Source organism: Podarcis erhardii (assembly GCF_964252035.2).
Source record: "Podarcis erhardii genome assembly, chromosome: 16".
NCBI lineage: Eukaryota > Metazoa > Chordata > Lepidosauria > Squamata > Lacertidae > Podarcis > Podarcis erhardii.
In genome coordinates this window covers 31,765,511-31,778,456 of record NC_138514.1, presented here as the reverse complement: position 1 = coordinate 31,778,456, position 12,946 = coordinate 31,765,511, and the positions used below count along the sequence as shown (strand labels likewise).

The window sequence follows — 12,946 nt, the reverse complement described above, 5'->3', positions numbered from 1 at the left end:
GAGGCTTTCTGGCCCTGGGCTTAGGGCTCGCAAAGCTTTTCAGACTTTAGAAACTGAATTTCATGGTCCATGAGCAACATATGCAAACTCCAGCCTCCTCTTCCGATGTCAATACTTCTCACGTTTTAAAATGACACCTTGTTGGTGAACTTTTGAGGAAAACAGACACTCCATGGTTATGTATGTGATTTCCCCCCCTCTTAATGTTACAGTGAATGCCCAAACTCTGATGAATGTTGACGTTCCCATGTGAACGCTGACAATCCCAGATGGATTCTGAAATTAGATATATCTATTTCCTCACTTTTCAGACATATACCAGCGAATGTTTTGACTGTGACATTTAGGTGACAACGTCTGATTTTTCAGACATTCACGTGTGAGCGTCAATAGTCAATGGATTTTGGACATTTTCTGTCTCATATATGTGCAAACATATAATCACACACATAATAGATAAAAATGGGTGGATAGATAGAGAAATTTCCATTAGGTCTGTGAGAGATCCTTTTTTGGTCATATAAGAAGCATAATTTTAAAGGAAGACCAAGAAATTGTTATCTCTCTTCTAGCAGCCTCAAGAATATGTATTAGCTATAACTGGAAAAAGAAGGAAGTACTGTACCAATAACTTCTCAATGGTTGTTGAAAATCTGGGCCACACCAAGGATATTAAAACTTATAAACTCTGCTCAAACAAGGTTGGTGAGGAGACAGTGTCTCCCTGTTATGTTTTGGAATTTGAAAGTGGATCCTATACATTAATATGAGTTTAGTATGGTATAAGCACATTATGGCAGACATTATTTAATTGGGGGCGGGTAATTAAGTTCATTGACAGACAGAGAAGAGTGAGCACTTGGTTTTATCCCAAGAATTAGCTATGACAGGAGAGATGCCACCACCCTCACCTCTCCACCTCTGAGAAGAAAAGGAAGACTACCCTGGCTTCAAGTCTTCACCCCATGCTTTGCACCCTCTGCATCAGAATGGAAGCAATCCTGGAAGCAGGATATGAGAGCAAGAGAACTCTCCTATTTATGATCTCCGCCAACCGGCATTGAGAGTTGTGTGGTGACTCACCACTTATGCCCTGGAGAGTCCTTGTGGCTCGCAAGGAAACCCTCCCCGGAGCCCGAAGGGGACATCCTCTTTGGGCTCTGGGGAGGGTTTTCTGGCTTGCCACTCGTCACTTCCGGGTTCCCAGCACTACGTGTGTGCGCTGTCATGTGCAAGTAGATTGAGCAGAAGTGGGGAGTTGTTTGTACTGGAAGTAATGTAACCTTCCTAACAAGGAGCCAACACGTTAATCTGCCTCTCAAAAAAAAAAGTTGAGTCTCCAGATCTCTCTCAATGTAGCAGGTAGAGTCAATTTTTTTGGAAAGAGGAAAAACAAAAAACAAGCAAAGAGGGAGTGAGCACATGGGGCAACACCCTGGACCACAGCAGTAACATTTAAGACACCCAACTCTCTTCTGTCTAAAACAGCTTGGGTGGGGGGAGAGTTAAGGTCCAAGCAAGTCTCCAGCCAACTCTCACTGTCAAAAATTCAGGGACTCCTGACTATCCTGCATTGGAGGGTTGGACTAGATGATTATTTGCGACTCTTCCAACTTTACGGTTCTATATTCCTCCAGCTCCCAACAAAGCAGTTCTCCCCCCACGCCTAGCTATTGCATTTCCACCAGTCACAGCTCTCCCCACCCCCTTAACACCAGAACTGGGTAAAAAAAAGACAACTCAAATTCTCGAATCGTGCCAAGTGGCACCTACAGCATCCATCGCCCTCGAGTGCCATTATTCACAGAGCCTCAAAACAGGCAGCTTCCTGCAACACTGAATTCCCACGGCGGTGCCAGGCACATCCCCAGATATTATCAGCCAGGCTCTGCGGTAAACAGAAAACAGGAGATGCACTTCCCAGGGGCTGCTCCATTTCAGCGCTGGGTGAAACCGTTCCTCCCCACTAAAAAGTTTCCTGCTGCTCTCATGCGGTTCAGGCTGGCTGTTACGGAAAGTGCAACACCATGCCCATTGCAAAACAGTAAAATAAATTTAAAGAAACACTGTAAAATCCCCGACTAAGGAAGCTTTGGAACCCAAAACGCCACCACAGAAATCTTGTCGTCCACCCCATCTGTTCTTGCTGTTACTCTAGCCGGAAAGCCAGTCTCTTCTACCCTGACAGGTTGCACCAGAAATAGCTATGCCATCACACAGCCAGCATTGAAAGGGGGGGAGTTGTTCCTACATGGGAACAGGCCGTAGTAACGACAACAAAAACAAATAATAATGCCTTCCCTCTTTTGCTACCCTCTTGTTTCTCCTTGCATAGGGATAATAAAACACAGGAGAATGCAAGATCTAAGCAGAATCATTTTTAATCCTCCACCTCCGTTGCAAGGTCTTCAACATGGCATTATTTAATTTTCCACTTTTTTCTACTGTTTGTTTATGCCAATGCAGGGTGGCAGAAGCAGAAAGAAAAGCCAGATTAATGAAAATCCAAGCACGTCTGTGTTCACTAAGCAAGCAGTCATAGACTTCAGTGGGTATTTTATTATTTCTAAGGGAAAACACAGGAAGGGGGTGAGGCACAGCTTAAAAAAAAAAAAAGCTGTGTCACTCTTTCTGTATAGATATAGAAGGACCCATGACTAGAATGTACTTTATTTGCAAGTCTCATTTTCCATCCCACCGTTTGAATACATTTCCAGGCTCAGAAAACAAGCCAGGAGTTTAGCTCAGCCAGAGCTAACTCAAGCTGACAGCTATAGCACTGATGCCTGCCAGACTTGATTGACTGGTTGGATATATTTAGACCTGAGGGAGGGAACGGAGAAAAATGGAGGGTGGGTGGGTGGGGGAATGAGAAAGATAAGGAGGAGGACACTGTTGTATGTTTGAACTAAAAATATAAAAACACAAAGGCTATTGTTAGCAATGGTAAATAATAAAAAAGTTAAGGGGCATCGCCTCCAGCCAGGTCTTCATCCCCACCCATCTCACACTCACTCCATATGAACATAATCTCAGACAGATATCCATTTGCAGTTTTAGGTTGGAGAGAGAGGAAGGAAGGGCACCTTTCTATACGTCGATGGACCCTGGCTCCATCCCCAGCAAGGTTATAAAGATCTCGGGAAGTATCCCTGCCGAAGACTCTGGAGACAGGTGCTAGCCAAGAGGAGACCAACCTGAGCCTAAGGACCAATGATCAGGTCCAGCAGGAGTAGTGTTGCACTTAGGTAATTTTAGACTTAATGGACTTAATGGAAGCCCCCGCATTGGACGGCATGAAACACAATGCTTCACCAAGATCAAAATGTGGTATGTCAGTCCTATGAGGGCCTTCCTGCTCATTCTGCTGGGCCCTGAACGCCTACCCAATTGCCCCAATGGTGCAGTTGAATAATATAAGGCACCATGATACACATATGCTAATATGATTTAGCTCTGCGGAAGGTCAAATGCTCTACAGGCACAAGGCTCAATCCCTGGCATCTCCAGTGAAAATTATCTCAGCCAGCATGGTAGAGCTAGAGACCTGTTGTTGGACAACAATGGATCACAAGATATCTGGCCCATCTAGCCCAGGGTCCTGTTTCTCACAGCAGCCAACCAGATGCCTCTGGGATGCCCAGAAACTGGGAATGAAGCCAACAGCCTCCCGCTCTCCACTTCCTGTAACTGCAAATATTTGCAATTGCATACTGCCTTTAGGAGAATGGTTCCTCTAGCCCTGCAGGTGATGCTTGGCCGCAGCTCCCATCATCATCCCTGACCATAGGGCCAGGATGGCTGCAGCTGATGGGAGCTGGAGTGCAGCAACATCTGGAGGGCCAGAGGTTCCCATGCCCTCGGTTCTAGAAGCCCTATTCCACGGACCAACTTTGACAGGTCTTAGGAACAACTGAGCGCCTCAAAGCTGTATGACGGGCGCCATTTTCACCAGAAACCAAAACAGTTTCCTGCAATAGTTTGAAATTTCTGTTTTGTTAGCCACCATAATAAATAGGTGGTTTTTGAGATTAACGGCATCCTGCCAGAACAAACTTGTCTGAAGTGCTGCTCAATGCTTTCATCCCCGCAGTCGCCTCTATATATCATTCATAAAGTTTGTTACACATCATGGAGAAAGTGGGGGTGAGCAATGCTGTAATAGCTGGTGACAGGGTGGGAGGAGCCGGTATTGGATGAATGAAGTGTGATGATTGCTTCTCCAGCACAATAATTCAGGAACATGGTTAACGGGCACAATTCCTTGTTCTCTCCACTCCTCTCTTTTTACTTGACCTTCCATGTAGCTTAATTTCTCCCTCCTTTACTCCCGTCCACTCTGCCCAGTGCCCTTGTGGCCTGATTATGATGTCTGGGACTTTTTGCTTGCCTCTGTTCCCAGGACTTCCTCACTCTCCCACACAGAGTGTCTAATTCCCCCGCTCTGCATAATCTCCCTCTCTCCCCCGCTCCCCCATAGACACACCCTCTTCTTCTGGCCTTATGGACACTTGTAAAAGCATAAATATATGCGTTACTCATTTTTACTGAACTGAGCCGTGTCTGTCAGTTGTTGTTGTTTTTTAAGTATTTCTTGAGTGTCATAAACAGAGCTAGACATTACAAGCATTCCAGATGTGTGGGGTGGATGGGGAGCTATGGGGCAGGAGGAGGAAGATAAGGAGGCAGTGATGGCCACCGAGCTGGATGGCTTTAAAAGACAAAATTCATGGAAGATAAGGTTATCCATGACTACTCGCCATGGAGGCCATGCTCTGTGTCTCCTTGGTTGGAGGCAGTATAGTGGTACCTAGGGTTACAGACACTTCAGGTTATAGATGCTTCAGGTTACAGACTCCGCTAACCCAGAAATAGTACCTCAGGTTAAGAACTTTGCTTCAGGATGAGAACAGAAATTGTGCTGCGGCAGCAGCGGGAAGCCCCATTGGCTAAAGTGGCACCTCAGGTCAAGAACAGTTTCAGGTTAAGAACGGACCTCCAGAACAAATTAAATTCTTAACCTGAGGTACCACTGTAATGCTTCTAAGGCCAGATGCTGGAAACCACATAGGGGAGAACGCTCCTGTGCTTGGATCCTGCTAACGGGTTCCCAGCAAGTGCGTGATGGGTTGCCAATGCTGAACTAGATAACCTGTTGGATCAAGCCAATACCCTATCTGCTTTTGCCCTTCAGGAGGAGATGTGGTTTTAAGTGTCTTGTACACACCATACATTTAAAGAACACCCTGGAACTGTGGTTTGTTAAGGGTGCTGGGGCTTGTAGCTGTGTGAGGGGCAGACTACAGTTCCCAGAATTCTTTGGGTCGGGGGAGGCAATGTGCTTTGAATGTATGGCAGGTATGCGGGGGGGGGGGGGGCTTGCAGACTGTTCCTATAGTATTTGAATGGTAGATCTAGATTGCCCATTGGTGAGAGGAGAATCCCAAACGAACACATAAAACAATACCTGAGATTCACTGGGGCGTTTTTCTTTTTAAGTGTTCTGATCACTTTTCAAGTACCATATTTTTCGCGTATAAGACGCACCAGACCGCAAGACGCACCTAGTGTTTGGAGGAGGAAAACAAGAAAAAAAAAAATTCTGAATCCCAGAAGCCAGAACAGCAAGAGGGATCGCTGCGCAGTGAAAGCAGCAATCCCTCTTGCTGTTCTGGCTTCTGGGATAGCGGCGCAGCCTGCATTCGCTCCATAAGACGCACACACATTTCCCCTTACTTTTTAGGAGGGAAAAAGTAAGTCTTACAGAGCAAAAAATGCAGTAGGTTGCATGGAAGATGCTGGCTCTGCAGGGCCAAACACATCCACATGCAGAATTGGGTGCACAGGTGTCAAAACAGCAATGGACCCTTAAGCACTCAATGCACAAATACTAACACCAATGCCAGAAGTATTATTCTTATTTTCATTGTTATTATCATTTACGCAAATGCCGCTATGGCTTAAACCCACTAATAATAACAACATATTTATATCCTATCTGTGATGCTGAAGAAAGCCAAGGCAGCTAACAGAAACTGAAACAAAGCAAGGTATCCGACAAACCAATGCACCTTCTTTAAAGCCAACACATCAATGTAACCCAAATAAGCCAAGCAGTGAAGAAAGTGTAGCAGTAATACCAGACAGTCAGCTTGCCAAATTCTCCAAAGGCCTTTAATAATAATAATAATAATAATAATAATAATAATAATAATAATAGGCTTTCACCATACATTGAAAACTGAGCAATTAAGAAGCCCGGTGGGCCTCCCTAGGGAGAGAATTAGAGACCACAGAGGCCCTCAGCTTCTCATATCTGTCTGCCAAAATTCAGACGTCAGGAGGACATGGAGCAGAACCTTGGATGCGCAGCTAAGCTTGCGAAAGGCTACACACTGGAGGTCCTCATGGGTTCCCTCTCCACGGGAATAGCCAAGTATGTTGCTATGCCCTGGCCTGATGCATGTCCCCCAGCCCCCTGCTCATGCAGAGCTGCAAATGTGGATCAGGGCACCAGGTTTTGATCCAAAACTGTTTTCCCCAAGACAGATGCCGACTTAAAGGATAAAGATTTCGAAGAAAACAACACACAAGCCTTAACACATACAGCGGCAGATTAGAGCCCAAGAACCTTAATTTATCAATTAGACACCATCTGCAGATTGTGCTCCTTGAAATAATTGTCGAATCTGACAATGCACTTCTGCTTCTAGAAAGTTTCAGCCAGCTTTGCTTCCATTTAATTAAATTTCTGCACTTAACTTTGATTGCGCTGAAAGCACCGCTGCTTTGCCCAGATTGAGTTCCTTCGCCACCTGCTGTGTTTGATCTAGCCACGTTTCCACAGTTATGGCAAAAATTATGCCTGATTTTTTTCTCTCTCTCCCCGCCCTCCCCAAGAAAACTGGCTTGCCTTCACCCTTACCCCACATCTCTTCATAAAAATGCAATGGTGGAACAGCAATGTAAAAATGCAGGGCTGTAGCTAAATGGCGGGGCGCATGCTATGCATGCAGAAGGGCCCAGGTTCAACGCTTGGCAACCTGTAATACCCCAAGCCGGGTGCAGCCCATCAGATCCTGGATAACCCATTCACACCACCCTAGTTTTGCAGTCTCAAGCAAGCAGGAAAAAACAAAACTATTCAGTGGGGCAGGGGGAATGACTACCCGTGGCTTAAGCCATATACACAACCAGAACATTATTCCACACTAACTGGCAGAGGCTTTTTGGAGTTTCAGGCAGAGGTGGGTGCTTCTTGGCCACCCCCCTGGCATGACCAGGTTGCTTCACTTCCTCCACTCTGCTACGATCTCCAGAGCAATTATGCAAATATTAAAATGGCTGTAAATGTCTTTTTTCTTCTAAGTTACAGCATAAATGTATTCATTTCTATGGGATTTTTTAAACTGCTGACCCCTTTCCTTTTGTAATTGCTTTGTTCCATTTTTATGAAACTGCAACTTTTATCAAATTGCAAAGCCACGCCGAGCGGTGCATTCCTGCTAGAAGGTAAAGTGCAGCTGCTCTAATAAATAAATAAGATGCAAGTAGTGCAAACGTGCGGCTCTAAAATTAAAGAAGGCTGAATGGCAATAGGAAGGTTGCTCTCTCCCTGGTGGAGCGTCTGCTTTACATGCAGGGGGTCTGGGGTTCAATTCCTGGCATTGCCAGGATGTACTGGGAGAGAGCCCCGCCTGAAATCCTGCAAAGCTGCTGTCTGTCAGTGTAGACAACACTAAGATGAACCAATGGTCTGACTCAGCATGAGACCACTTCCTCTGTTCCTGCAGAAACAAGACTTGAGGACTGACACATCACTTTAGCAAAGGGGGATTTCTAAGTGCTTCACTGCAGAAGGAGGGGGTCCACCTGCTTGTAACCCAGGTTGCAAAGCTGTGCTCACATTGGTTGTGAAGACTCTACAGCGGCTACCCTTTGAATTATGCATCTGCCTTCACACCCTTAGTCACTCGCGGGATAATTATTCCTCCAGGACATGCTGGCAAGGCAAGTGCGTGGGCTGGTAAACTGTGTCGTATTTATCTGCAAAGTTCGTTGAAGGAAAACCACGACGTGCCCTGAAGCAGGTGCAGTTGTAGTTACTTCCGAGAATAAATTTAAAACAAAACAAAGCATCTTACCACTGACAGCAATGTTAGCGAAGTCACTTAAGTAATGCAGCTGGAGTCCGGAGAGAAAATACCTGATAACACTTCACTAAGCAGACTGAACAAAAAAGAGTGTCTAATTTGACAAGAAAGGAACAGAAAAGTTATGTCTTTTAGTTCAGGCCTTGAACAAAGCAGGGAGACATACAACTAATCATACAGAGGACAACTCCCTCAGAACTACATAGCCAATCAGAGGGTGCACTACCTTGGCAAAGATCAGGCCACTCTTGGGTAGCTGACTTCACAGTTAACAGAATTAACCCTTAGATTAAAAACTAGTTGATGCCAGATATTGCACTTCCAACAAGTAGTAACCTGCTGGTATATTTATGTAGGGTTTAACATGCATAATCCTTTGCTGAAAAAACAGGAGTTGGCTGTCTGCAAAAAAGTGCCATCAAAGGTATGTGCGGTTTGTTGGTTTTTTTTTTTTTTAAAAAAAGAATACCATACAAGGTTTACTGCTGAGGTAATATAAACCTCTCCAAACCAATAATGTGTTTCAGCAAGTTCCTAAAAATAATGTATTTTGGCCTTGCAGGTACAGGAATGGCTTCATCTTGTATCATACGGTACAAAATGGATTTACAGTCATACTGAACGAAACAATACAGAACCTGGTAACACTCTCCAAGGAACCATCATTTCAGCATAACTATGTTGAAACATCAAAGACTGAAGAGGCTGTAATGCTTCTGAATACCAGCTGGCAGAAATGGCAGGAGGGGAGAGTGCTGTTGTGCTCAAGTCCTGCTTGCAGGCATCTGGTTGGCCACTTTGAGGACAGGATATGCCCCTGGCCTAATCCAGCAGGACTCTTCTTACATCTGCCAGGATGACCCATAATATGCCTTTTCTGAAGGGGAGAGGCAGCTGGCAGTTGGGGTGTTCATGGCCAGCAGAGGAGTTAACACCTTTTCTGGAAGGCAGGGTCAAAACTATAAAAAACTTTTATTAGCAGCCAGCAGGAAGAGGAGGGAAACTTTGTAGAGTCATGGGCACATTTGCAAATCAGAGGTCATGGGGAACACACACACACACCCCACTGCCACTGTACACAAAACAAATTTCCCCTACTGGTTATAATACAATGCGTCTTTCAAACCTAAATCTTTTTTAGAGGGGAGAGACCCTGTGTTCAACCCTCTGCAATGGAGTAATCTCAGCTAAAGCAATGGTCATGTGTACCCTCAGCTACCACACTGGCAAACTCTGTGCTAAGCTCCTCGTTTTCACAGGGAGTTGGCTTATGCCGAGTGAGACCAATACTGTTTACACTGACTGGCAGCATCTCTCCAGGTTTTCCAGCAGGGTCTGCCCAATACCTACCTGGAGATGCTCTTGACTGAACCTAAGACCTTCTGCATGCAAATATGTGCATGGCCCTTTCCTTAAATCCAAGTGGATGGGGTACGCCCACGCACCTTAGTTACCTACAGAAGGCTGTAAAAGGGAATTCTTCAGGAAGAAGAAGAATTCTCAGGCTTCATCCATTTTGGCTAAACAGAGCCTCCATGTTCACAGACAGTGTATCTCTGAAAACAAGGTGCTGAGGGACAAGAGCCTTCCTGGAAGAGGGATGTGTGGACCATTTGTCTGATGCAGCAGCGCTTGTCTTAAGAGTACAGAGAGAAGAGAATGAAGAAGAAGGTGGTGTGATGGCTTTGTTTTTTGTGCAAAGCAAGGCCAAAATGCCAAGCAGTGCAAGAGACGGTTGCACAGGTGTGCCAAAGTGCAACACGGAGGACAAATGAAGACAAGCCCCAATCAGGACAAGATCTCTGGGCTTACCCTCCCAAGCAGATAAAGTTCATGCCCGTAATGAACGGCGTCTCCTGTTCTTGCTGCAGGTGCCCCGATGTACTTAGCCCTCCATGGCAGAACTGCCAATCTCGCAGAAGGGGTCAATTATATTACAAGAAGGGGAAGCAACAGAGACAGGACCATGTCCTGACTTTCAATCCTGCCCTAAATTAACTTTTAATACGGAACAGAATGTCACATTCACTTCTCTCCATAGTCTAAAAATTTCTCCTTTATGTTGCAGCAATAAAGGGGAGTATTTAAAAATTAAACAGAGCTTAGGGAGGAGGGGGAGGGCAGCATGCAGGAATATATTTCATTTCCACATGACTAGGCATTTTAACATCCAAAGAGGAAAGAAAGGTGCTCTCAGAGTAGCAAGCAAGGAGATGAAGGTGTTAAATACAGGGGAGGGTATTTTACAGTGGAATGAATACACATTTCAGTTTAGTGAATTGTCAGGCTCCCAAAGTCCAAAATGTCTAAAATTTGACACGGAAGACCCAGCCTCCAATGTGAGGAGTAAAATAATTCAAGTTAAGCGTTTGTATCCAATGTGAAAATCCCTTACTCCGCCGGCAAAATGGTTTGCGCTAGTGGAATGTTGTCAACTTTGTGCAACCTGCTGCACAATGAATTTCCACTAGTGCAACTGTAGCATTGGGTTCCTCTCTTGAACAGCACTGCACATCTGCTGGCACATGAGCCTTTGCACCAACCAAGGCAGAACACCGGATGCAGACGGTCTATTCATTCATCATGTCAAAGTATAAAAGGCGGTGGCTGCTTGTCACAGTAAACCACAATTAACGGTTTACCGTGCATGCACAGAAGGCTCCTACTTGAATGCATCCATCTTACCCTCAGGAGCAACAACCCACAGAGCCCCGTTTGCTGTTACATCCCAACTGGGGATTGTGGTTTGTCTCGCTCCAAACAAATCCTAACATGAAACCAAAGTTTGTTATTCGCTTCACATCAAACTTAGCCAAAGTCTAGACTTGTGATATGCATGTTCAAATCCTCTTTCAGTCTTTTTAATCTAAAAATAAACATTAAAAAATCACTAAGGCTGCAATCCTATACACACTTACTTAGGAGCACAGTGGGACTTACTTCTGTGTAAACACATACAGGAATATATTGTAAGAGGCACTGGGCAACCTAGACTCATGCTCTGTTCTCCATCTGTATAACAGGAAGAATAACAACCCAGAGCTATTACATGGACCATGAAAGATGAGAGGTTGCATCCAAAGAAGTTCAGACTCACTGAAATCAATGGACCTAACTTCGTCATGTTTATTAATTTCAGTGGGTCTACTCTGAGTATGACTAACGTTTGATGCAACCCAAAGAGTACTGAACTGAAGAAGTTTTGGAAACCTTGGTCTAGACTAATTGCGGAGACTGTCTCCAGGGTTTCAGACAAATGTCTTTTCCAGCAGTACCTGGAGATACCAGGAACCTGGGAGTTTCTTTATACAGAATAGGTGCTCCACCACTAAGCTGCGACCTAGGCCTACCGAGTCTATTATGGACTGTCATGAAAAAAGTGGCCAAGAAGCCACATTAGAAGATGCTCCACCACCTTTCACTCACCGTTTCAAGAGGCCCTCTGGAACAAGCAGTTGTGGATAAGGTTCTCTAACTCCTTTATTTTTCAAAGAACTGTGAGGCGAGGCTGCAGGCCCTGTGAAGCTGCTTGCCTTTCCACCCTCACCACCTGTTGAGGATTAAGCCCAGGTGCATTGCAAGTGGCTCTGAAGGAAAGGAAGCAGCAGGGAGGCGTTCTCTGCTTTGCAAGCCACAGACAAAGAAGGGGCGTGGGGAGAGGAAAGAAGCAGAAACCTATTTCTATAGAAGGCTTGGAGTAGTGGGGTTAACGGTTTGTCATGATATAAAATTACGCATGGCAGGCAGAAAGAAGGTAGAGGAGGGTTTTTCTCTCATAACACTAGAACTCATGCACATCTAACAAAGCTGAATGCTGGAAGATCCAGGACAGATGAAAACTTATTCAGGCAGTGTGCAAGTTTATTTTGGAAGTCCCTCCGACAGGAGGCCTGGATGGCCACCAAGTTGGATGTCTTCAAAAGAGGTTTTGGACAAAATCATGGAGGGCAAGGCTATCAATGGCTACTAAGCAAAACCAAGAGAGAGTTGCCACAAACAGCCCAACACATTTCGGAGAAATACCTTCATCAGGAGCATCCTTAGAAGTAAAACTTAGCTCATTCATCTTTTTCTCACTGAACCAAACTTTTGGAGGCAGTATGTTCCGGAATACCAGTTGCTGGAAAATATAACTGGAGTGAGTGTTCTGGCGCTTGGGCTCTGCTTGCAGGTTTTCCGCAGGCATCAGGTTGGCTACTGCAAGAACAGGATGGGGTACTACATGGGCAACTGGTCAGATCCAGCAAACTCTTCTTAATTTCTTATCTCCAAGGAAGTTGGAAAGGAGACGTTGCCTTTTATCCTATCGTATAAGCAGAGGCTCTTAGACCAAATTGCCATTTTGCCCATTTTGAAAGCGTCAGTTCTAACACAGGTCTCCTGATCACTATACCATTTGAGTAGCACTCATCTTTAGGCGTAAACAAACAGAAGTTGAGGCTATCATAGGAACATAGGAAGTTGCCTTATACCAAGTCAGAATGCAAGTATCTAGCTCAAAACTGTCTACACTGACTGGCAGCAGCACTCCAGGTTTTCAGGCAGGGAATCTTTCCTAGCCCATCCTGGAAATGCCAGGGATTGAGCCTGGGACCTTCTGCAAGCAAACCAGATGCACCACCATTGAGCTCTATTCTGAAACCTCCCCCGACAGACTCTATTTCATCAGGCCACCTGGGCATCACGGATTCACTAGCATAGTTCTCAAATCAACACTGCATCTTCCACGGTTGTCCGCCAGCCCTGAAACCCTCCTCAATGCTCTCAACCCTGCATTTTTCAAACCCGTGTTC

General features: G+C 45.2%; 1 protein-coding gene and 1 long non-coding RNA gene across 36 annotated transcripts in view; one reads left to right on the top strand and one right to left on the bottom strand.

Annotated features, from left to right (window-relative positions):
* MSI2 (musashi RNA binding protein 2) overlaps window positions 1-12,946 on the bottom strand; it is a 416,302-nt gene that overhangs the window by 301,715 nt on the left and 101,641 nt on the right. The gene's annotated exons all lie outside the window — the stretch shown is intronic.
* LOC309331457 lies at window positions 74-4,478 on the top strand. The gene is made up of 3 exons (XR_014151858.1): window positions 74-180; window positions 2,467-2,548; window positions 3,055-4,478. It is a non-coding gene; the product is annotated as an uncharacterized lncRNA (long non-coding RNA).